This window comes from Felis catus, chromosome D4, assembly GCF_018350175.1.
Source record: "Felis catus isolate Fca126 chromosome D4, F.catus_Fca126_mat1.0, whole genome shotgun sequence".
NCBI lineage: Eukaryota > Metazoa > Chordata > Mammalia > Carnivora > Felidae > Felis > Felis catus.
Genome location: NC_058380.1, coordinates 106,591 through 132,784, shown reverse-complemented (window position 1 = coordinate 132,784; position 26,194 = coordinate 106,591). Strand labels below are relative to the sequence as shown.

The 26,194-nt window shown below is 42.6% G+C and overlaps 1 protein-coding gene across 1 annotated transcript in view; it reads left to right on the top strand.

Moving 5' to 3' along the window:
• LOC109493653 overlaps positions 1–26,194 on the top strand; it is a 161,117-nt gene that overhangs the window by 86,649 nt on the left and 48,274 nt on the right. Inside the window, exon 9 of the transcript XR_006588772.1 lies at positions 3,260–3,416. The gene's annotated coding sequence lies outside the window, so the exon portion shown is untranslated. The remainder of the gene's footprint in view (positions 1–3,259; positions 3,417–26,194) is intronic.

Below are 26,194 nucleotides of genomic sequence, written 5' to 3'. Positions count from 1 at the left end.
CCTCCAAGGGGGTAAATGGTGCAGCTTTTGTGGTGAGTCACATGATGTCTCACAAAACTTCCCCTGTTGCCTTATTGAGGGATGGGGAGGGCAGAGCTCCATGGTCTGAGATAGGTTCCTTGGACACCACCCAGGAGAGTTGTGTGTAAGCATATGGCTCCTTCTCCATCGGCCAAGCCAATCCACTTTGCCCCAGGGACACTGAACCCTGTAAGCCCCTTTTTCCTCCCAGCTTAGGGAAGCATCCAGCCCTCCAGGGGCTTTTGGGTCATGGCTGGGCCACCAAGGGTAAATGTCTGGCTATCCACATGCTGCCAGCATTGCTCTAGCAAATGTCAACATGACCAGCTGCTGTACAGGGGATTCTCCTCCATTGTGATCGGGGCCTGGGACAAAACAAGACATGAGAGAGGGAGAGACAGGAATGCCCTGTGCTCCTGGACAGGGCTGCATGCACAGAGCAGATATCCTGAAGCCTGGGGAGAGGTGGAGAAAGAGACAGGCAGGGAGAGAGACATTGAATTTGTGATAGGGGAATTGGGCAAGTCCTAGAGAGTGAAAGGAAGAAATAGAGATGTGGTTAGAGAGAAACAGAGACAAAGAGGAAGTACAAGGAGAAAGTAGAGACCTGGTCCAGGAATGTGGATGGGGTGAGATGGGCCAGGGGAGAGGGGATGTATGAAGTGTCTCTGAGTGCTGGGGCAGAAATGGCAGGTATCATGGGCATCAGTTTTCCGTGACTCCAAGACTCCAACATCCCTGGGGCCAAGCTTTGCAGAGGCTATTGCATTTGAAAAGATGGGTATCCCTCATTTCTCCTGGAATTGTGGGGGCACAGCCTCATGTTCTGTCATCGAGAGGGAAGTCTTGAGGGAGAGTGTGCTGCTCATTGGCAGGTAAACACCAGAGCCTACCCTGTGGGGAGGGGACCCGGACCCATCTCCCTCACTGCCCCAGGCCCTGTTGGATTTCCCCAGCACTCCCTACCAGCTGGTCTTCCTCATGTTCTGAACCCAGGCATCAGGCATTGTGTTGCCCCCAGGTCCGGCAGTCTGGACCTGGCAGAGTTGAACTGCTGATATTGATAAAAAGTATTTGACAAGAAGGTCCATATTCTCCCTCTGGAGCTAGCGGTGTGCATCAAGATCGTGGGTTTTTATCCTCCTGTCCACTGCCAAACTGAGGATGCCAGATGGTAGGTGAACTTTTTAAAACACCATAGTCTTCTCTTACATCAAATTCAAAGACATTTTCTTGTCCCAGCTTTCTTTTAATTTTGAAGAGATGGCAATTAGTAATTGAAGGCATAATGAATGGTCCTATAGGAATTTGACCTATATGACTGATGGACATTATTTCATACATCTGGAATTGGAAATATTTCGTTGGAAATATTAGCCAAGGATACATACAGTTGGAAATATTAGCCAAGGATACATACAGTAAATTCATAACAGATGCGTAGCTCCCTGTAAGTTGCATTCTGACCCTGTCACATATGTGTCATCAAAGATATTATTAGTGACTATTTACATAAGCTCTCAACATCAAGATGGTGATATTAGAGAATCTGGTATAAATGGAGTTATACAGGATACATACAGTTGGAAGTATTAGCCAAGGATACATACAGTAAATTCATAACAGATGCGTAGCTCCCTGTAAGTTGCATTCTGACCCTGTCACATATGTGTCATCAAAGATATTATTAGTGACTATTTACATAAGCTCTCAACATCAAGATGGTGATATTAGAGAATCTGGTATAAATGGAGTTATACAGGATACATACAGTTGGAAGTATTAGCCAAGGATACATACAGTAAATTCATAACAGATGCGTAGCTCCCTGTAAGTTGCATTCTGACCCTGTCACATATGTGTCATCAAAGATATTATTAGTGACTATTTACATAAGCTCTCAACATCAAGATGGTGATATTAGAGAATCTGGTATAAATGGAGTTTCACAGATTCTAAATTAGGAACGATTTTTTAAATTTATAATGTTTCTGCTTTTCTTTTTTGGAGACAGCCTGAGGGAGGAAGGGGGGAGAGAGAAGGAGACACCGAATCTGGGGCAAGCTCCAGGCTCTGAGCTGTCAGGACAGAACCTGACGCAGGGCTCAATCTCATGGACTGCAAGATCATGACCTGAGGGGAAGTCAGACGCCTAACTGACTAAGCCACCCAAGTGCCCCAGGAATGATAGTTCATTGGCAAAAAAAGAGAAATTAAAGATAGCATAAAGGATGTCGACTTTTAATTGAAATATTCTTCACACATTTGTTGTATTAGTTTTAGGCATACATTTTAGTCATTCCATATGTCTATAAATTATGTTGTACTTCAGCACAAGTGTAGCTATCCTGTGAAAGCATGCAACAGTATTATTACAGGATTGACTCTATTCCATTGGCTGCCCCTTGTATCCCTAGGACTCATTCATTCCATAGCTGGAAGCCGTTATCTCTCTCTCAAAGGTGTGAATTCTTTATCTAACCTAAATAGGCTGGTGGGAAACACAATTACTTGCTCAGCATGTGTAAATTGGCAGTCTATTTTTCTGTGGACATTGCTTAAAACATTACAAATGATGTCATTATGTTAATAAATTCGGTTTCATTCTTCACTCAAAAGAAAGGAGAAGGAAAAGATTTCTTTGTGTCCCAGGCCCTGTCACTAAGACCCTTCCCAATGTGGAGAACAGGCTGAGTTGCCCAGAGCACTTTCAGTCCCTCAGCTGAGGACCAGGGCCTTCAACATTGCAGGAATTCCCATGGTAGCCAGCAGAGAGAGCTCAAGCACCACAGACCCGGAGGAGGGGTTCCTCTGCCTAGGCAGTGATGGCCAGCAGAGGGCGCACCATCGGCTTTTCTGACCCAGGGCACTTCAGAGCAGGAAGGGCTGCTGTTGCTCCCAGAGGACTCAGGGCCTCTGCCGCTGTCTCAGGACAGAGAGCAGAGCTGCGTTTCCAGCGGGTTCTGCCGCCCGCCCCAGGGGAGACCTTGGGAGCTTTGCAGCAACTTGGCATCTCTTGAGTCGCCAGAGAGAAGCTGCCTTGTTGTGCTGAGTGCTGAGGAGGGGGCGCTGGGTGGTTTCCCTGGGCAAGCTGGTTGCTAAGCAGCACAGGCCCTTGCATTTTCTGGGCTGTTCCGTGTTTCATTCCTCCACTTCCCGGACGTATTTTATTAGAGGACTCGTGGATTGCGGGCTCCCACGACATCACCTCATAGATGAAGTTGATGGTTTGTTCCAGACTCAGGCTTGTTTCCAGGAAGAAACCCTGACAGAAATTCAGAAGAACGGGAGCTGCATTCCATTAGGACGTGAATACACGAAATGTTTGTCTCAGGACCTTCTAGAAGAATGAGCTGGGACCCACTTTCCGAGTCCTGCTGGAACCAGAGACCGAGGTAAGGGCACAAACTGTCCCCCACATCATACATGCTTTTTAAAAAATTTATGGTTATTTTTCCAACCTAATGAAGTGATTGAAAACTACAGAAAACCTGGTAGGTAGGTGTCTTAACCTTATGTTATCTTTTACTTTAAATTGCACTTAGTAAACATACAGTGTAATATTAGTTTCAGGTGTACAATATAGAGCAACACTTCCACACGTCACCTGGTGCTCATCCCAGGTGCACTTCTTAATCCCCAGCAGCTGTTTCACCCATTCCCCCACCTCACTGTGGAACCCCTCAGTTTGTTTTCTAGTTAAGAGTCTGTTTGTCACTGTCTCCTTCCCCCCCGCCCCCCACTTTGTTTTGTTTTATTTCCATGTGTTAGTGAAATCATCTGGTATTTGTGTTTCTCTGATAGGCTTATTTCACCCAGCATAACATTCTCTTGCTCCATCCACCTCGTGGAAAATGACAAGATTTCATGTTTTTACGGCTAAATAATATTACATTCCATATACTACATCTCAGTTTTATTCATCAGTTGATGGATGCTTGGTCAGTTTCCATAATTTGGTTGTTGTAGAAAACGCTGCTGTAAACATCATGGTGCATGTATCCCTTTGAAGATTTATTTTTGTATTCTTTCTGTAAATACCTCGTAGTGAAATTGCTGGATCGTAACATAGTTCTATTTCCATTTTTTTTTTTTTTTTACGAATCTCCATGATGTTTTCCAGAGTGGCTGCACCAGTTTTCATTCCTTCCCACAATGCAAGAGGGTTTCTCTTTCCCCACATCCTTGTCAACACCTGCTGTTTCATCATTCATTGATTTTAGTCATTCTGACAGATGCGCCGTGTTATCTCATTGTACTTTTGAATGGTATTTCCCTGAAGATGAATAATGCTGAGCATCTTTTCATGTGTCTCTTGGCTATGTTGATGTCTTCTTTGGGAAAATGTCCATTCATGTCATCTGCCCATTTTTAATTGGATTTCTCATTTTTTGGGTGTATAACTTTATATATTTTGGACAGTAACCCTTTATCAGATGTCGTTTACAAATATTATTCTGTAGGTGTTTTAGTTTTGTTGATTATTTCCTTGGTGACAGAAGCTTTTTATTTTTATGAAGTCCCATTATTTTTGCTTGTGTTTCCCTCACCTCAGGAGATATATCTACAAAGATGTTTGTACAGCCAATGTCAAATAAGATACTGCCTGTGTAAGGTATCCTCTGGGATTATTATGGTTTCAGGTTTCACACATAGGTCTTTATCCGTGTTGGATTTATTTTTGTGTATGTTGTAAGAAAGTGGTCCATTGTTTTTGTTTTGTTTTCCAGGTTGCTGTCTAGTTTTTCCAAAACCATATGTTGAGGAGACTTTTTTAAAGTTTATGTATTTATTTTTGAAAAAGCATGCAGAAGAGGGGCAGAGAGAAATGGAGAGGGAGAATCCCAAGCATGCTCTGCACTGCCCTGAGATCATGATCTGAGCTGAATCCACAATCACACGCTTTGGAGCCACACATGTGTCCCAAGAGTATCTTTTTTTCCCCATTGGATATCCTTTCCTGCTTTGTTGAGAATTAATTGACCATATATGTGTGAGTTCATGTCTGGGTTTCCGTTCTATTGATCTCTGCGTCTGTGTTTTTGTTGTTGTTGTTGGTTGCCAGTACCATACTGTTCTGTTCAGTACAGCTTTGTAATATAACCTAAAGTCTAGAAGTGTGATGACTCCAGCTTTAGTTTTGGTCTTCAATTTCTTTTGGCTGTTCTAGTTCTGTGACAAATGTTTTGTTTGTGTGGTAGGGATTTCATTATATGTGTAGATTGTTTTGTGGAGTGTAGACCTTTTAACAGTATTTTGTTCTTCATATCCATGAACATGAAATGTATTTCCTTTTCTTTGTGTCTTCTTCCATTTCTTTCATCAGTGTTTCATAGCCTTTAGAATACAGATCTTTTACCTCTTTGATTAGGTTTATTCCAGGTATCTTGGGGTATTTGGTGCACCTGTCAATGGGATTGATCACTTACTTTCTCTTTCTGTTAATTCATTATTCGTCTACAGAAATGCAATAGATTTATGTACATTGATTTCTGTATATTTTGATTTGTCAAATTCATATATTAATTCTAACAATTTTTGGGGGAGTCTTTCATGTTTTTTATAGAAAGTATCATGTCAGTTCCAAATAGCGAAAGTTCTATTTCTCCCTTGCCAATTTGGATGCCTCTTATTTCTTTTTGTTGTCTGATTACTGTGGCTAGGACTTCTAGTACTATGTGGAATAAGTGGTGAGAGGGATCATCCCTGTCTTGTCCCTGATTTTGGAGGAAAAACTTTCAATTTTTCCCCATTGAGGATGAGATGAGCTGTGGGTTTTTCATAGATGACCTTTATTATGTGCAGGTAGGTTGAGTCCCAATCTACTTGCTAGGGGGTTTTATCGTGAATGGATGTGACATTTTGTCAAATAGTTTTCCTGCATGTCTTGAAAGCATCATATTGTTCTTATCCTTTCTTCTATTACTGTGGTGCATCATGTTGATTGATCTGTGAATTCGGAACCACGCTTGCAGCCCAGGAATATATCCCACTTGATTATGGTAAATGATTATATTAATGTATTGTTGACTTTAATTTGAAGGTATTTTGATGTGAATTTATGCATACATACGCATCGCGGTATTGGTCTGTTGTTTTATTTAAAAATTTTTAAACATATTTAAAATATTTATTTACTTAGAGACATAGAGTACATAAAAGTGAGGGAGGGGCAGAGAGACAGGGAGAGAGAGAATCCTGGTCATGCTCCACACTGTCAGCACAGGGTCCAACGTGGGACTCGAACCATGCGCTGTAAGATACTGTCCTAATCCGAAATTAAGAGTTGGACACTAAGCCGACCGAGCCACACAGGCGCCCGGCAGTTTTCCTTTTTGGTGGAGGCTTTATCTGGTTTTGGTATCAGGGTAATGATGGCCTCATAAGATGAATTTTTAAGTTTTCCTTCTTTTTTATTTTTTGTAATAATTCAAGAAGAATACGTATTATCTCTTCCTTAAATAGATGGTAGAATTCATTACTGAAGCCATCTGGCCCTGAACTCTTGTGTTGGGGGGATTTTTTTTTATTACTGATTTAATTTCTTTCTGTTTTCAGATTTTATGTATCTCCCCTTTTCAGTTTTGGTAGTTTGTGTGTTTCTAGGAATTTGTCCATTTTTCTCAGAGTGTCCAATTTGTTGCATATAGTTTTTCATAATATTATCTTCTAACTGTATTTTTGTGGTGTTGACTGTTATTTCTCCTGTCTTATTTGTGATTTTATTTATTTGAGTCCTTTCCTTCTTCTTTGTGAAAAGTATGCCTAGGAGGTTTTCATGTTGATTACTGTTTTCAAGGAACCAGCCCCTGGTTTCATTGATTTGGTCTAGTGTCTTTTTGGTTTCTATATACCTTATTTCTGCCTTAATCTCTATTATTTCCTTCCTTGGCTGTTCTTCTCATTCCTTTAGTTATAAGTTAGGATTGTTTGGGATTTTTCTTGCTCTTTATGGTAGGCTTGTACTGCTATATACTTCCATCATAGACTGCTTCTGCCGCATTCCAAATATTTTTACCAGTGTATTTTCATTTTCATTTGTTTCAGTGTATTTTCTCATTGATTTCCTGTTTGACCCATTCATTTGGTAGCATGTTATTTAACCTCCCTTTATTTGTGGCCTTTCCCCCTGTGTGTGTGTGTGTGTGTGTGTGTGTGTGTGTGCATGGTTAACTTCAAGTTTCCTAGCTTTGTGGTCAGAAAAAATGCGTGGTCTGATCTCTGTCTTTGGGTACCTGTTGAGGCCTGATTTGTGACCTAGAATGTGATCAATTCTGGAGAATGCCCCATGTGTACTTAAAAAGAATGTGTACTCTGTCATTTTAGTATGGAGTGTTCTGAATATATCTGTTAAACCCATCTGGTCCAGTGTGTCATTCAAAGCCATTGTTTCCTTGTTGATTTTCTGTTTGCAGGTTCTGTCCATTGATGTGAGTGATGTGTTAAAGACCTCTACTATCGTTATATTATTATAAATGAGTTCCTTTATGGTTGTTGTTAAATGTTTTATATACTTGGTGGTTGCATGTTGGGGGCATCAAAATTTACAATCATTGGATCTTCTTGTTTGGTTGTCTCCTTAATATGAGATAGTGTTTGTCTTCATCTCTTGTTACAGCTTTATTTTTTAAATTTAAGTCTTAGTTGACATACAGTGCATTCTCGGATTCGGGAGTAGAATTCAGTGATTCATCCCTTACATACAACACCCAGTGCTCATCACAACAAGTGCTCTTCTGAATACAGGTCCCCCATCTAGCCCAGAGCTGACCCATCTCCCTCCATGAACCTTCACTTTTTTTTCTCTATCATTAAGAGACACATGTGGTTTGTTACCACTCTTCTCTTTTCCTGCCCTCTTCCCATGTTTTCATCTGTTTTGTTTCTTAAATTCCACATGAGTGAAATCATATATTTGTCTTTCTCTGATTGACACATTTCACTTAGCATAACACATTCTAGCTCCATCCACATCGTTGCAAATGGCAGGATTTCATTCTTTTTGAAGCTGAGACATATTTGATTGTATATACATATGTATGTATGTATGTATGTATGTACGTATGAACATATATATATATACACATACATACATATATATACACACATGCATATACATGAATACACAGACACACACATACACAGACCCCACAACTTCTTTATACCTTCATCACACGATGGATACTTGGGCTTTCTCCATAATTTAGCTACTGTTGATAAAGCTGCTATAAATATTGGGTGCATGCAATTTTACTACTAGGTATTGACCTAAAGGGTACCAAACTACAGTCTCGATTTTAAAGTTTTTTTGCCTGATATAAGTATTAGTACTGAGTTTCTTTTGATATTATTGGCATGATAAATGTTTTTTCATTCCCTCAATTTAAATCTGCAGGTGACTTAAGTCCAAATAAGGTTTTGTAGGCAGCACCTAGATAGGCCTTGTTTTTTTTTGTTTGTTTGTTTGTTTGTTTGTTTCTTTTCTCTCTCTCTTTTTTTTGTCCATTCTGTCCCCCTATCCAATGTCTTTTGATTGGAGCATTTAGTCGATTTACATTAGAGTTATTAATGATAGGTATATATTTAGTGCCCTACTAGTTGTTTTACCATTGTATCTTGATGTTTTCTCTGATCCTTTCTTGTCTGTAACAATTTTGGTCTTTCATTTCCACTAAAAGAGCCCGATTTATATATTCTTTTCTTTTGACTGGTAGTATATTTCTTTACTTATTTTTAATATTTCTTCTTTTTTAAAATTTAACCCCAAGTTAGTTACCTTATAGTGGAATACAGTTTCAGGATTAGAATTTAGTGATCCGTCAATTACAAAATATATCCAGTACTCATCCCAAGTGCTGTCTCTAATGCCCATCACCCATTTAGCCCATACCCCTATTCAGTAACCCTCCAGGAACCCTGAGCTTCTTCCCTCTATTTAACGGTGTCTTATCGTTTGACTCCATCTCTGTTTGTATCTTATTTTTGCTTTCCTTTCACTACGTTCTTCAGTGTTATGAATTCTCTCATCTGTGGAATTTAATATGATATGTGTCTTTCTCTGACATATTTTGCTTATCATAATAAAGTCCAGTTCACTCCACGTTGTTGCAAATAGCAACATTTGACTCCTTTTGATTGCCAAGTAATATTCCATTGTATGAATATACCACATCTTCTTTATCCATTCATCTGTTAATGGTCATTTGGCCTCTTTGCATAATGTAGCTATTGTTGATAATGCTGCTATAAACATTGGAGTTCATGTGCCACTTCGAGTCAGCGTTAGTGTATCCTTTGTGTAAATACCTAGTAGTGCAATTGCTGGGTCCTAGTTCAGTTCTATTTTTGGTTTTTGTAACGAATCTCCATACTATTTTCCAGAGTGGCTACACCATTTTGCATTCCCACCAGAATTGCAAAACCTTTGCCTTTGCATCCTTGCCAACATCTGTTGTTTCCTGAGATGTTAATTTGAGCCATTCTGATAGGCGTGAGGGGATATCTCATTATGGTTTTGATGTGTATTTCACTTATGAGGAATGAGGTTAAGCATCTTTTCAAGTGTGACCAATCTGGATGTCATGTTTGTTAAAGTGTCTCTTCATGTCTTTTGCCCATTTCTTCACTAGATTATTTGGTTTTTGGGTGTTGAGTGTGATAATTTTTTATAGATTTTGGATACTAACCCTTTATCTGATATGTCACCTGCAAATATCTTCTCCCATTCCATTCACTTGCCTTTTAGTTTTGCTGATTGTGTCCTGTGCTGTGCAGAAGCTTTTTATCTTGATGTCCCAATAGTTTATTTTGGTTTTTATTGCCCTTGCTTCTGGAGACATGACAAGCAAGAAGTTGTTGCGGTCAGGATCAAAGAGGTAGGTTGTCTGTTTTCTCCTCTAGGATTTTGATGGTTTCCTTGCTTACATTTAGATCTTTCATCCATTTTGAGGTGTGTGTGTGTGTGTGTGTGTGTGTGTGTGTGTGTGTGTGTGTGTGTTTGTGAGAGAGAGAGAGAGAGAGAGAGAGAGAGAGAGAGAGAAAGTTTAAAAACATAGTCCAGGTTCATACTTCTCACTGTCCAGTTTTCCCAGTACCATTTGCTGAAGAGACTTCTTTTTCCTTTGGATATTCTTTCCTGCTTTGTGAAAGATTATTTAGCCATATGTTTGAGGCTCCATTTCTGGGTTCCCTATTCTGGTCCTTTGATCTATGTGTCCATTTTTGTGCCCATACCATACTGTCTTGATGATTGCGGCTTTCTAATGCACCATAAAGTCCAGAATTGTAATGTCTCCATCTTTGTTTTTCTTTTTCAACATTACTTTGGCTCTTTGGGGTCTTTTCTGGTTCCATAAAATTTTAGGATTGTTGTTTCTAGCTCTGTGAAAAATGCTGGTGTTATTTTGATAGGAATTGCATTGAATTTGTCGATTGCTTTGGGTAGTATTGACATTTTAACAATATTTGTTCTTCTAATCCATGTGCATGGGATTTTTTTTTTCATTTTTTTTGTGTCTTCTTCAACTTCTTTTATAGACGTATGGTTTGTTCTTTTAATTTTTTTTAATGTTTATTTATTTTTGAGAGAGAGTGAGCGAGCAAGCGAGAGCGCATGACCAGGGGAGGGGTAGAGAGAGAGAGAGGGAGACACAGACTCTGAGGCAGGCCCCAGACTCTGAGCTGTCAGCACAGATCCCGTCGAGGGACTCAATCCCACAAATGCAGAATCATGTCCAGAACTGACGTTCTTAACGCACTTAACCAACTGAGCCACCCAGTAGACCCTCTATTGTTTTAACTGTATTGATCTTTTCCCTCTTTTGTTGGGTTTATCCCTGGGTATTTTATGGTTTTCAGTGCAGTTGTAAATGACATCAATTCCTTGATTTCTCTTTCTGTTGATTCATTACTGGTGTATAGAAATGCAATCAACTTCTGCATATTGATCTTATATTCTGATACTTTCCTGAATTCCTGTATCAATCCTAGAAGTTTTTTGTTGGAGTCGTTTGGATTTTCCATGGAGAGTATCGTTTCTGTGAGCAGGGAAAGATTGACTCATCCTTGCCAACTTGGACACCTTGTATTCTTTTTGAGGTCTGATTGCTGAGGCTAGGACTTCCAACAGTATGGTGAATAATAGTGCTGAGAGTGGACATCCCTGTCGTGTTCCTGATCTTAGGGGGAAAGGTCTCAGTTTTTCGCGATTGAAGATGATATTAGCTGTGGGACTTTCGTATCTGGATATTCTCATGTTGAGGCACGATACTTCTATCCCTCCTTTCATGAGGTTTTTTTTTTTTCAGCAAGAAAGGATGCTGCTGCATTTTGTCAAACGTTTATTCTGCATCTATTGAGGAGATCATGTGGTTGTTATCCTTTCTTTTATCAATGTGATGTATCACATCAGTTGATTTGCAGATACTGAATCTATTCTGCATCCCAGGAATAAAATCCACCTCATTGTGCTGAATAATCCTTTTTATCTATTGTTGGATCCGGTTTGCTACTTTTTGTTGAGAATTTTTGCATCCAGGGTCATCAGGGAAATTGGCCTGTAGTTTTCCTTTCTGGTGGGGTCTTTGTCCAGTTTGGACTCAAGGCCATGCTGGCCTCATAGAATGAGTTTGGAAGTGTTCCTTCCATTTCTCTAGCCATGACCTTATCTTGTTCTTTCATTTGGGATGCCTTCCTCTTGTCTTGGCATTTTGGATGAGTATTTGCCTTCTCTGTTACCAAAGCTCATTATGTTCCCTCCTCTGAGATGAATGGCTTTATGAAGAGGAGATCATCTAGTGTCCAAGGCCTGGCACATCACGGATTGTCTTTGGTGTGTGTTGCATGCACTGTTTTGTGTTCTGGCTGCACTATCCTTCAAGCAAGTTGTATGAGCAATGTATGGTCCTTGGCCAGAATGTGGTGAGAATTACCTAGGTCTGCTCTGATTTGCTTGTTAAATGAGACTTGAAACGATTGCCACTAGAAGTGAAGCAGAACTGTCTGGTCAAGAGAGGTGGTGTGGTCATGGGCTTCCACTGGTGTTCTGGGGAATGGGCCAGCTCCATTGGGACTGAGGCAAGATTCAATGACCTAGGCCATTCTCTCCAGAACACAGGAATGTGGGGCTGGTGTAAGCAGCTTAGGCACCCAGTGTGGGGATTGCCTTGTTTCCAGCAGATGGCTCTGTGTTTTTTTGCTGAGAGGGGGTGTGTGCAGAGCAGGGAAATGGCGCCAGGCAGCTCTTCTGTCCTAACTCTTTGTCCCCTCATTGTGAACACTGCTTCTCAGGGATGTTCTCCACAATGAGTGTATAATCTCCCCAATGTGTGCACCAGGCGTTGTACAGATCACTGTTTCAATGCCATCTGCCTGCAAGTTGTTTGTGCCTTCTCTTCAGGAGTAGGCCAGTGCTATCATGGCTGTATCCCAGCCAAGACTGCTAACCTTTGAAACTCCACAATCTCGGGGTGCCTGGATGGCTTGGTTAAGTGTCTGACTCTTGATCCTGGCTCAGATCATGACCTCTTGGTTGTGGGATTCTCTTTCCCTGTTGTCTTGCCCCTCCCTTGCATGTGCTCTCTTTGTCTCTGACTTGAATAAACTTAAAAAAAATAGTGGCATGGAATACCTTATTTAGGCAAGACTGCCTCTGAGGGGAATCGCAGGGATCTATCAGTTAAATTTCCAGTACTGACTAGGAAATTCTTTGCTGACTGGTTAAAGGTTACATTCCTGCAGGAATGAAATTAGGTTTAGTGACATGTGGCCTTAATGTAAGTAACTCCATGATGGGCCTGTGATTTTTCTTAACATTCCAAACCCAAATTTTTACACATACATTTTTTTTCATTAAATGTATAGCCCTAAATAATATTTTAGACATCTACTGCCAGCCCAAAGATCATATCCTGTGAAACTGTGACCATCTCCTAATCATAGGTGTAGATCGACTCTGTGGTTCTAAGATCTTTGTGGCTCTAAGTTACTTTGATCTATGTTACTAAGATCTTTGTGAGTATAGGTTACTGCTGGCCTTTTGAAGTCTTTGACGCAGGGACTCCCAGCCAGGTTACTGAGCCATCACTTAGGCACAGAAGCACACTTTCCAAGTCACCCCGCCCTAAAGCATTGTCTTTCCCTCTGGTACTTCTGGGACTTATGCTTTGGCAAGTCACATATCCTCATGCAAACATGTCAAATGGGCCCAGAGAAAGCTGCTTGCCTGTGACTCCCCCTTCATGGTCACATCTTATCCTTCTGAAACTCTTTGAACTCCCTATCATTCTTCCAGTCTTTGAATAGCTCTTTGATTTGGAAATATTTGATTCTCTTGTATTCCTGCTAAAAATATGCGTGAAAATATTAAAGCAAGGGTTCTTAACAATAAGTGAGCCAGTCACAATGCTTCACCTGGCCGCGTGTATGTTTTTATTTTTGACAATGTTCAGGCATGATGTGACATACATCCTGTAAAATCTGAGTATCATTCATTATCTAGCATAACCACCTTTATTGAAAGCCATTCAATGACATGCTCATTCAAGATCAGAAAAACAATTTACATACCACATAATAGAGTGGTATATACAAACGTTATTATCTTAAAATATGTAAAGTAGATGTTTCTATGAAGTGTTTATCATGCATTCAGTTTTCTGTACCATGAATGCTATTATTTAAATTAAACAATAGTAAGAACAACAAGAGTAGGTACATGTCCATCACTAGTAACTAATACTGGAACTAGTTATACAATCTTATGTGTTGAAAAACCATGGTTACTAATAATCTTTTCTTTCATGATGGGTTTCTAGTTACCAAAAAAAAATTGGGAAGATAATACTGAGTATCCACATACATCAGACTGTTTTCTCACTATTGACGTCATAATGGTTGGTACATGATCACAATCAAGGTATCAAAGAGATATGGTAGTATGAAGTAAAGTTTATATTTGTATTCAGATTGCTTCGGTTTTAAACTCTCCTAGCCCAGGCTCATCCCACCTGGCACATTACAGTCATCCTGTCTCCTTAGGCTCCACTTGGCTATGACAATTTTTAGATTTTTCCATATATTTCATAATCTGCAAAGTTTTGAGGGTACGTTTGTAGAATGTATTTTGTAGAATGATCCTTGGTTGGGATATGTCTAACGTTTGTTCAAATGCTTAAGCCAGAGTTATTGTGTTTTGGAGCAGAAGATCCAGAGGCATAGTGCTGATATGCCCAAATTTGAAAGACCCCCAAGAACAAACCACCAGAGTCCAGAGTCAAAGCCAAGTGGCAAGGGTCGTTTATTGCAGGTTCGAACCCTGACCTCTCCGCACTCGTTACCCGTGATGCTAAGAGGTCCTGAGCAAGGATCTTACAGTTTCTTTTATAGACAGGCACAAACAAGTTAGGGATTTTTTTTTTTTTTGCGGTTACAGAGCTGTTATTGGTTGACATTTAAATTTGAACACTCAGCAGAACTTGATTGATTCCCACCTTTTTTTCAAACCACTCAGCAGAACTTGATTGGTTCCTGCCTTTAGGTCAGACCACAACCGGGCACGCCCTGGCTGGTTCCGGGAACGGCGGGGGGAGGGGGGGAGGTCTTTTCTTTGCAGTTGTGAGTACACCTGGTAATTTTTCTCTTAGTCTCTCATTCCCCCCTTTCTTTGGTGCCTTAAGAGCCAATCTTGGATCTTATGTGTCTGACTCAAATGTTTCGGTAATGATAGGTTGGTACTGGGTCCTAAGGACCATCAGTTGGATCGTGTTAACTCGGTCTTTGATAAAGGCAACTAGTTTATTAATAATATAAGGCACGAAGGTGAGGAGGAGAAGGAGGAGTATAAGGGGCCCAGCTAGAGCAGAAAGCAGGGTGGCTAGCCATGGGGACTGATTGAACCAAGACTCAAACCAGCCTTGTTGTTCTCATTGGCCAGGCCTTGTTTGGCCAGGCCTTCTCTAACTTTAGCCATGGACTCTCAGACTACTCTGGTGTGGTCAGCATAAAAACAACATTCTTCTCTTAAGGCTGCACATAAACCTCCCTGTTGGAGGAAGACTAGATCTAGTCCCCTTTGGTTCTGTAGGACCACTTCAGGAAGGGAGGTCAGAGATTTTTCGAGGTGCGAGATTGAGTCCTCAAGTCTGTCTATATCCTCATCAATGGCTGCCCTTAGGCTATTGAACCCCCGGTGCTGGATGGCTAGTGATGAGATCCCTGTTCCTGCCCCTATGGTACCGAGGCTAAATAAGTGGCCAAGGTTATGGCCGTAAAGGGTTCCCGTTTTGTTCTTATTGACTCTCTTGCTTCTGTCCCTTCTGTCCACAGATCATAAACAACATTTTCTCGGTGGTAAATAACCTTTGGAAATACTAATACCATGATACAATATTCGGTTGATGAATTAAAAACATTTCTGCTAACACATGGGGTGAGCCCTGTCTTAGAACAAATCCACCAACTGTCAGGAGCTGGAATTATCCATTTAGATTCATCTATAGAGTAATTAGTCAGGGCACAGAGCTGGATATGGCTAGAGGGGACCTTTCCTATACAAGTCCCATTGCCAGTGACCGCTTGCAGTGTGAGGCCAGGGCCCTTTCGATTCCACTTGCAAGCTGCTGGCGACTCTTCTCCTGATTGTGAAAAAGGGGCAGCTAGACCTATGGCTTCATAGAAGGGGGGTTTTATATCATAACATAGCCAGCAGGCCCTTGTTGCCTCAGGGTCCGATCGGTTTAAGGCCTCATACGCTGCTGTTAGTAATTTCCATAGGGAGTTTATGCCTTCTGGGTTCTGATTTTCTTGGACAGCTTGTGCTTTTACTCCTGGGGTAAGGATGGGGGTCTTGCTGGAGGGAGTAGTGGAGATCTGCCTGGGGATAAGCTTGTCTTTTTTTTTTTTTTCTCCAATACCTGATTTGGCCCCACTGGTTGTACAAGAGGGGAGACTTTTAATTTTATTTGAATGGCAGTCCCAAAGAAGGGATATTTATATAAGTAGAGTCTCCAAGTGAGTCCTGAGACCCATTGCCTGTCTTTTTTTCCTTCCTCTGTAAGTCTTACATGAATAAGGTTACAGTTTTCATCATACCTGGTGCAGGTACATGGTCGGACATAGGACATTTCAATAAATTGGGGTTTTACTTCCCACTTCCATTCTCCATCATTGGAGGTGACCCAACTCCAGGCTGCGCAATAGAGGGTTTCAAACCTTCCACATGTGCGCCTCATCACTCCTGTCCTAAATCCCGGACATGCATAAAATCCATTTCTACTTATTGATACCCTCCTTTGCAGTTGCCTCCATTTACCTCCTTCCATTTCTTCTAATGGACTAACTTTCTAAATTAAAATATAAATCTGGCCACCAGGTATTTAATGGGGCAGTTCCTAGGGTTTTGTTGTAGATTTCATGAGTCTCTAAGTTAGTAATTTCCCATGTCAAATTATAGGGGGTGTGGGGGTTTGGACTTACAGACAGAATTTGCAGAACAATCAAGAGGAGGGCAAGTACCATAGTTACAGCTCAGTCCGTTGGCGGCGTAGGGTCAATTTTAAAGGATTGTTCTTAGTCTGATCAACAGTCCAAGTTGTCTTTGAAGGTCCGATGAGGTCTGAGAATGGGTGCACTGGTTTGGCGTGGGCGAAATGGATCCAGGTGGTGATTCCGTCTACTTTGATGGCAGTAGGCATTGTCAGGATGACCTGGAAGGGTCCTTTCCACCTGGGCTCCAGAGTTCCCTGCCAATGACGTTTGACGAGGACCCGATCCCCTGGCCGGAATTGATGTGGAATAGGCAGGGGTCCAGTCTCATAGAGTTCCTTTAATTTGGGCCATACATCTTCATGGACCCTCTGCAAGGCTTGTAGGGAGAACAAGAATTCAAGACTATTATCGTTCTCAGCTTTGACAAGGTTATCTTTTAGGTTAGGGATGATGGGAGGTGGTCTACCATGTATTATTTCATAGGGCGTGAGTCCCAGTCTGTATGGGGTATTACGCACCCTGAACAGAGTGTAGGGGAGAAGGACCACCCAATTAGTGCCAGTCTCCATGGTCAATTTGGTTAGGGTCTCCTTTAATATTCTGTTCATTCTCTCTACCTGTCCTGAGCTTTGGGGTCGGTATGCACAATGTAATTTCCAATCAGCCCCAAGTATGGAAGCCAATCCCTGACTTACCTTAGAGACGAATGCAGGTCCATTGTCTGACCCTATCATTACTGGAAAACCATACCTGGGCAGGATTTCTTCTAGGATCTTTTTGGCTACAATCTGCGCCGTTTCATTCTTGGTTGGAAAGGCTTCAGTCCATCCTGAAAAGGTATCTACAAAAACTAGCAAAGACTTATATCCATATTTTCCTGGTTTTACCTCAGTGAAATCTACTTCCCAATAGGTCCCCAGTCTGCTCCCTCTTTGTCTTACCCCTGTTGTCTGAGGATTGCTACTCGCATTGTTGAGTTGGCACACTGTACATTTAGTGACTACTTGATCAACCTTATCAGAGACATTTCTGATTTTTAGTCCAGTCTGTCTCAGTAAGTCCAACATTCGCTGGGAACCTAAGTGGGTGCTGCGATGGATCTGCTCTAGAACTTGCCATCCTAGTTTATCTGGGAGTATAATGCTGCTTTTGGAGTCTCTCCACCAGCCATCTTTGATTCGGGACATAGGAAGTTTACTCATCCATTGAATGTCGCTTTCTGAATACTCAGGGCTGGGGGGCAATTCCCGGGGTCTGGGGTCTGGCAGCTGTAGGGTCAGTAATTGCGCAGGGGGCCGAGCTATGTTTTTTGCAGTCTGATCGGCAAATTGTTGCCCCGGGAAACTGGATTGGTTGTCTTCTGGTGTCCTGGGCAATGCACAATCGCTAGCTTTTTGGGTTCCCATAGGGCTGCTTAAGCAGGGCTAGAATCTCTTCTTTATATTTGATGTCTTTCTCTTCGGCTGTGAGGAGCCCCCGTTCTCTGTATACCGCCCCATGTACATGAGCGGTGGCAAAGGCATATCGGCTATCAGTGTACACGGTTAGCTTGCGGTCTCTTCCTAATTTTAGGGCCTGGGTTAAGGCTATTAGTTCAGCCTTCTGGGCCGAGGTTCCGGGGGGTAGGGCTTCTGCCCAAACCACCTTGGTTTCTGAAGTTACGGCCACCCCCACATACCTTTGTCCTTGGTGAACGAAGCTGCTTCCGTCGGTAAACCAGATGGCATCTGCATCTGATAATGGTTGGTCTTGCAAGTCCTCCCGGACCCCATAAACTTGAGCCAGTATGTCGGCGCAGTCATGAAGTGGGGTTCCCATGTCTGGGTCTGGCAGCAGTGATGCTGGGTTCAGGGCCATTGTGGGGGTGAAGATGACCCTCTGACTTGCAGATCTGAGCCTTCTTTGCTGAGGCGCGGTAGCCTAAGATTCCCAGAGTTTGCAGGAGACCTTTGGTTCCCTGGATGCAGGCTTTGGGCATCTCAGCAGCTATTAAGAGATCATCAACATAATGTAGGAGAGTTATATTAGGGTGTTGTTGTCTGTACTCACTTAAATCTTCGTGTAGAGCCTCGTCGAACAGGGTCGGAGAGTTTTTGAATCCTTGTGGCAGTCTGGTCCAAGTGAGCTGGCCATTTATGCCCCTGTCTGGATCTGTCCACTCGAATGCAAATAGCTCTTGACTTTTAGGCGCTAATGGTAGGCTGAAAAAAGCATCTTTTAGATCCAGAACAGTATACCATTGTTTTTCTGGGCTGAGGGCGCTCAAGAGAGTATAGGGGTTAGGAACGGTTGGATGTATATCCATCACCCGCTTATTGACTTCTCTCAGGTCCTGCACTGGTCTGTATTCCCCGCTGTTGGGTTTGCACACAGGCAGCAGGGGGGTATTCCATGCTGAGTGGCAGGTGCATAGGACCCCAAAGTCAAGGAGGCGGCGGATATGCGGTGTGATGCCATTTTTGGCTTCCGCGGGCATGGGGTTTTGGCGCACGTGGACGGGGTCCGTCCCGGGCTTGACCTCTATAAATAGGGCTGGGCGATATTTTGCTAGCCCCATACCACCCGTTTCTGCCCACGCGTCTGGGAAGCGTTGAAGCCAGGGCTCGATGCCCTGATCCAGAGGAGTGGGTTCCTGATGGAGCCTATATTCATCTTCTAGTTTCACAGTGAGTACAGATATGGGTTGGTTGTGGAAGTCAGTCACTGTGGGTCCCCCCGGTTGGAAATGAATTTGGGCCCCCATTTTGGTAAGGAAATCCCTCCCCAACAGGGGGCAGGGGCTGTTGGGAATGACCAGGAAGGAGTGGGTTACCTTCCCACTTCCTAAGTCCACAGTCCTCTGAGTTGTCCAGGGGTACTTCTTTATTCCAGTGGCCCCTTGTATGATTTTTCAGATACTCTTCCATGTGGCTTGACCAGAACTGAGTGCTGTGCCCCGGTATCAACTAGTAACTGGACCAGGGTCCCCTCCACTTGCAATGTTACCCTAGGTTTGGGGAGGGGATCCGAACCCCGTCCTCCTTATTCTGTATCTTGGGTAAACAGTATGGGGGCTATTTTAGGCTGCCATTGTCCTTGGCTGGGGCGGCGTTGTTTCTTCTTGGGGCATTCTCATATCCAATGGCCTTTTTCTTTACAATAGGCGCATTGATCTTTATCTAAGTGCCGCCTGGGAGGGCGTGTTGTTTGAGTGCCTTCTGGGGGTGGCTGTTCTTTCTGGACTGTAGTGGCCAGGACTTTAGTCATTTTCTCTGTGGCCTTGATCTGTCTCTCTTCTGGGGCGTCCCTGTTGTTGTAGACCCGTTGTGCTATACGGAGCAGATCCTGGATCTGTTTACCTTCTAAATCCTCTAGCCTTCGGAGTTTTTTCTTAATGTCAGGAGCTGCTTGATTTACAAAGGACATAACGACAGCAGCCTGGTTCTCAGGGACTTCTGGATCCATGGGGGTAAACTGCCTAAAGGCTTCCATTAATCTCTCTAAGTGAGCAGCTGGACTCTCTGCCTTTCCCTGTATGACCAAATATACCTTAGCCAAATTGGTGGGCTTGCGAGCTGCAGCCTGGAGACCCGCCATCAGAGTCTGGTGATAAATGAGTAGCCTTCCCCTACCTTCTGCCGTGTTGTAGTCCCATTCGTCCTGTGGAGGTCTGGTTAGGGGGAAAGCCGCATTAATGAGGTCAGTGTTAGATGTCGGCTGACCATCGTCTCTGGGAACCAGCTTTCTTGCTTCTAATTGGATCCTCTCTCGCTCCTCTGTAGTGAACAGGATGCGGAGGAGCTGCTGACAGTCGTCCCAGGTGGGCTGGTGGGTGAACATGACACTGTCTAAAAGAGCTATTAGGTCTTTAGGGTTATCAGAGAATCGAGCGTTCTGTGTTTTCCAGTTGTGAAGGTCACTGGTGGAAAAGGGCCAATACTGGAGTTGGGGGTTGCCTGTTTCATCGAGGGGTCCTATTTCCTGCAGGGATAGGGCCACAGTGGAGTCAGGGAGGCGAGGGTTTGGCTCACGCTGGGTGCGCCCACGGGTTCAGCCAGCTGGCCCCTTGCGGTTGGTTTCGTTTTCAATGGGGCCCGGCGCAGCTGCTGCCTCCCGTCCTCCTGGTCCCGCTGCAGCTGCCGCTTCCCGTCCTCCCAGTTCCCCTAGGGGTGCAACTAGTGGGGCGACTGGTGGGGCGGCTGCTGTGGGCAGGGCCTGGGGTATGAGGGGAAGGGGATGATAGGGTGGAGGGTCTAGGGATCGTAGGTCCTGACTATCGGGAAATATGGGATACAAGGGCGTGGCTGGTGTCCTTGATTTTGGGGGATCTGCAGGCCGCATGGCAAGGATCTTACACGTTCCCGAGGATAGGAAGGGGGCCAACCAAGGGGGTGGATTTTCCACTAAATTCCGCCATACAAGAATGTAGGGAATCTGATCCGGGTGTCCCTCGCGACCCGGTAGAAAAATCTTTGATTTCACCCTAGCAATTATAGGGAGGCAGAAAGTTCCTTCGGTTGGCCATCCAACGCCGAAGGTTGGCCATTCAGAGTGGCAGAGGGTTATTAATTTTCCCCACCAGATGTCTAAACTCAAATTCTGTCCTCTGGTTCTAAAATCCCTGAAGTTAGCAACGAGGAGAGAAAGAGGAGTGCTTTGAGATTGGCCCATCTGTATCCTGGAGGTGGAGGAAAGGATTAAAAGGAGAAACAATAAAGTTATGAGGATTTCTGGCTGGGCCAGGCCAGGTCACCTGTGAAAGAGAAGGAGTTTAACACTTAAAGGTTATAGAATAGAGAACACAACACTTAGATCACTAGCGTGTTTTGGGTGTCCGTCACCCAAACAGAAGAATTCCGATGTGCCCAAAAAGGTGCCCCAGACGGGTGCCAGTGGACGTCTCCTACTGGACCCGACCGACTGCCCTATAGCGCGTCCACCAGGGCTGTGTCAGTCACCGATACAGATCCCGCGCGGGAGAGCCAGAAACGAACAAACAGAAACGGACAGAGCCGGCTCACTTACCGATTGGTCTCAGGGACAACCTGTTGACTTGGGGTCTGGTGGGCTTGGGGGGATCCCGGACGAGCCCCCAAATGATATGCCCAAATTCAAAAGACCCCCAAGAACAAACCACCAGAGTCCAGAGTCAAAGCCAAGCGGCAAGGGTCGTTTATTGCAGGTTCGAACCCGGACCTCCATGCGCTCCTTACCGGTGATGCTAAGAGGTCCCAAGCAAGGATCTTACAGCTTCTTTTATAGACAGGCACAAACAAGTTAGGGATTTTTTTTTGTGGTTACAGAGCTGTTATTGGTTGACATTTAAATTTGAACACTCAGCAGAACTTGATTGGTTCCCGCCTTTTTTTCAAACCACTCAGCAGAACTTGATTGGTTCCCGCCTTTAGGTCAGACCACAACCGGGCACGCCCTGGCTGGTTCCAGGAACGGCGGGGAGAGGGGGGGAGGTCTTTTCTTTGCAGTTGTGAGTACACCTGGTAATTTTTCTCTTAGTCTCTCAGTGCCATCCATAATTATCACTTCACATAAAGTTTGTTTACTCTGAAGATTGGGCTCTTTTTTGGTTCCATACAAATTTTAGGACTGTTCTCGTTCTGTTAAAACTGCTGTTGGTATTTTGATGGAAATTGCATTAATTCTGTCAATTGCTTTGGAAAGTATAGACATTTTCACTATATTTGTACTTCTGATCTGTAAGTATGGAATGTCCTTCCATTTCTTTGTGTCATCTTGAATTTCTTTCATCACTGTTTTATACTTTTCAGAGTATAGGTCGCTCACCACTTTGGTTAGATTTATTCATAGATAGCTTATTTTTGGCATATGACTGTAAATGGGACTGTTTTCTTAATGTCTTTCTACTGCTTCCGTATTGTCTACAAATGCAACAGATTTCTGTACAATGATGTTGTATCCTGTGACATTGCTGAATTCATTTATCAGTTCTAGCAGTTATTGGGTGGACTCTTTAGAGTTTTCTATATATAGTGTCGTGTAATCTGCAAATTGTTTTGTTTCGTTTGTCTGCTGGCTGTGGCTAGGACTTCCAGTAATTTGTTTACTAAAAGTGGTAAAAGTAAACATCCTTGTCTTCTTCATGAACTTACAGGAAAAGCTCTCAGATTTTTCCCCATTAACGTTGATTATAACTGCAGGGTTTTCATAGATAACCTTTATTATGTTAATGTATGTTTCCTGTAAACCTACTTTAGGGGGCTACATGCATGAACGGATGTTGTACTTTGTCAAATGTTCCTTTCTGCATGTATTGAAATGACTATATGCTTCTTTTCTTTTAACGTTTATTAATTTTGAGAGAGAGCGTGAGCAGGGGAGGGGCAGAGAGAGAGGGAGACATAGAATTCGAAAGAGGCTCTTGGATCTGAGCTTTCAGCACAGAGTCTGACACGGGACTTGAACTCAGGAATCATGAAGTCATGACCTCAGCTGATGTCAGACTGTTAAAGGATGAGCCACCCAGATGCCCCGATCATCTGGTTCTTATCCTTTCTCCTGTTGATGTATTGTATCACATTAATTGATTTGCGAATATTGAACCACTTTTGTAGCTTGGGAATAAATCCCACTTAATTGTGGGATATATTTACAGTTGTTATATCTTCTTTTTGGATTGTACCATTTACTGTTATATACTGTTCTCCTCTGTCTCTTGTTATGTGCTTTTTTTAAGTGTATTTTTTCTGATACAAGTATTGTTACTCCAGCTTTCTTTTGACATTAATTTGTGTGATGTTTCTCTATCCTCACTATCATTCTTGAGGTGTAAAGTGGGTCACTTGTAGGCATCTGAATCTGTTTTTTCATCCATTCTTACTCCCTACATCTCTAGATTGGAGTATTCACTCCGTTTCCCTCAAAATTGATTGATATGTATATATGTATTGCCATTTTATTGCCTGTTTTGTTGTGGTTTCTAATGATTTTCTCTGATCCTTTCTTGCCTTTCTTTCATGTATTGCTTATCTTCTTTAGTGATATATTTTGATTTATCTCTATTCTTAGCATATTTATGACTGGTTTTAGTATATGGCTACTGTTAGGTGTTTATATAACGTCTTCTGCATTTAGCAGTCTGTATTAAGTTGATGGTCATTTACCTTTTAACCCATTACTTTCTCCTCCTTAGGTTTTTGGTAGATGTTATTATATTTCAAATCCATTTCTCTGAGTTCTTTAACTGATTTTTTCCAGAAATGTTCATCTTTTACTTGAATTGTGTCTTCTACCTCTATACTGTCACTGTTGGTCTCTCCTTTCCACTCAAAGAATCCCTCTTAATATTTCTTGCAGGATTGGTTTAGTGGTACAAACTCCTTTAGGTTTTGTTTGGGAAAGTCTGTGTCTCCTTCATCCTGAAAGATAGCTTTGCTGAATAGAGTATTCTTGGCCGCTGATTTTTCCATTCAGCACTTTGAATATGTGATGTCACTCACTTCTGGCTTGCCAAGTTTCTGTTCAGAAATATGTAGCTAGCCTCATGGGTCTTCCCTTGTAAGTTAAGGACTGTTTTGCTGCTTTTACGAGTTTTTCTTTATTCTCACCCTAATTTGTAAGTTTGTTTACAATAGATTTGTGTGTTGGCCTGATTTTGTTGATTTTGATGGGAGTTCTCTAGTCTCCCAGATGTGGATATTTCTTTCCCTCCCCCAATTAGGGACGTTTTCAGCTATTATTTCCTCAAATAAATTATCTGCCTCATTCTCTCTTCCTTCTGGGACCCCTACAATATGAATACTATTATCTTTCCTGTAGTCACTGAGTTCCTTTAGTCTCATCTCATGTTGCAGAATTCTGTTCTCTATCTTTGGTTTAGTGTGATTAATTTCCATCACTCAGTCTTCGAGGTCACTAGTTTGTTCCGCTGCTTCTTCCATCACTCTGTTCATTCCAGGAAGCGTGTTTCTCCTTTATTGTGTCCTCAGTGTCTGTGTTATATCTTATCTCTGTCAGGGGTCTCACTCTTCTACTCATTTCACAACTCCAATGAGTATCCTTATGATCATTGCTTTAAATTCTGTATCAGGTATGTTATTTATATCTCTTTGGCTTAGATCTCTCACTGTGGCTTTGAGTAGGTCTTTCATTGTAGATAAACGTCTCTGTGTGTCCATTTTGTTTGTCTCCCTGTCTCTATTTCTCTGTATTAAGAAAGTCAGTTGTGCCTTCTGATCTTGAAATTAATGCCGTTATGAAGAAGAGGTCCTGGAGTCCTCAGCAGTGCACGTCTCCATTTATAGGCCCTGGACCTTCAAGAGGATATCATATGGGTATTGCTCACTCCCTGCTGTTGTGTCTGGGTTACTTTTCCTTTCAGTGCAGGGGTCTGCACTGATTGCGTGCCTGTTGTGGGCTGTGCTTGCTCTCAGTGGTGGCAGTGGGACCCAGGCAGGCCAGCTGAGTCAAGAATCAAGAATCAGCATGAATACATGTGTCTCCTGTGGCCTGGGCATTGTGTAAAATGCCATGTTTATGTTGCCTCTCTACACAGGCAGGGACCTGGCTATCACTCATCCTTCTGGATCACCCAGTGCTGGGTCAGCTGACCTCCAAAGCGCCAGGATCTAAACTCAAGGGAATTCAGCACCCCTGGGTTTTAATGCCAAATGTTATGGAGATTAGTCTTCCCTGTGTCTGCTCCCTGGTGCGAGGGCTCACGTTCTCTGCCCATTCTGCAGGCATCCAACCTCCACCTTTCTGACCTTCCTAACCTTCCTGATGCAGCTTCTATTTATGTGTGGAGTTTGTTGTGCCAGTATTGGATCCCTCTCTGGTTCATGGACTTGGATGTGGAAGTTATATAGTTGAAAACATGGGACAGGGTGAGCTCAGGGTCTGCTTACTCTGCTATTATTAATTTTTTAAGTGTTGAGCCATGATTGTTTAGTCGCATGTTATTTAACTTCCATTGTTTTGTGCCTTTTCCAGATCTTTTTTCTTGTTGTAGACTTCTAGTTTCATAGCATTGTGGTCTGAAAAGACACATGGTATGGTGTCGATCGGTTTGATTTTGTTTTGGCTTATTTTATGACCTAATATTTTATCGAGTATGGGGAATTTTCTATGTGCACGTGAAACGAATGTGTATTGTGCTGTTTTAGGATGGAATGTCTAAAATATATCGGCTAAGTCCATCTGGTCTCCCCTATCATTCAAAGTCTCTACTTCCCTGTGGATTTTCTGATGGAAATATCTCTCCATTGATGTCATTGGGGTGTTAAAGTGCCCTACTATTATTGGATGACTATGAATTCTTTAGTTTTGATCTGCTTTGTGTATTTGGGTGCTCTTAGGTTGAGCGCATATATGTTTACAATTGTTCTATCTTTTTGTTGCATTGTATCTTTTATTATTATAGTGTCCTTCTTTGTCTCTTGTTACAGTTTTATTTTTAAATCTATTTTGTCTGATAAAGGTACTGCTACTGCAGATTTCTTTTGAAACCTTAGTACTCTAATTTCTCTCTTGTAGGTAGAAGATAGATGGGTCCTATATATTTACTCATTCTATCACCCAGTGCCTTTTATTATGAATACAGAGAGCACAGGCATGGGAGGGCGGGGTGGGGGGAATGAGGGAAGAGAGAGATAGAGAGAGAGAGGGAGAGAGAGAATGAGAATGAGAATGAATCCTCACCAAGTTCCATGCTCAGTGCAGAGCCCAGTTGGGA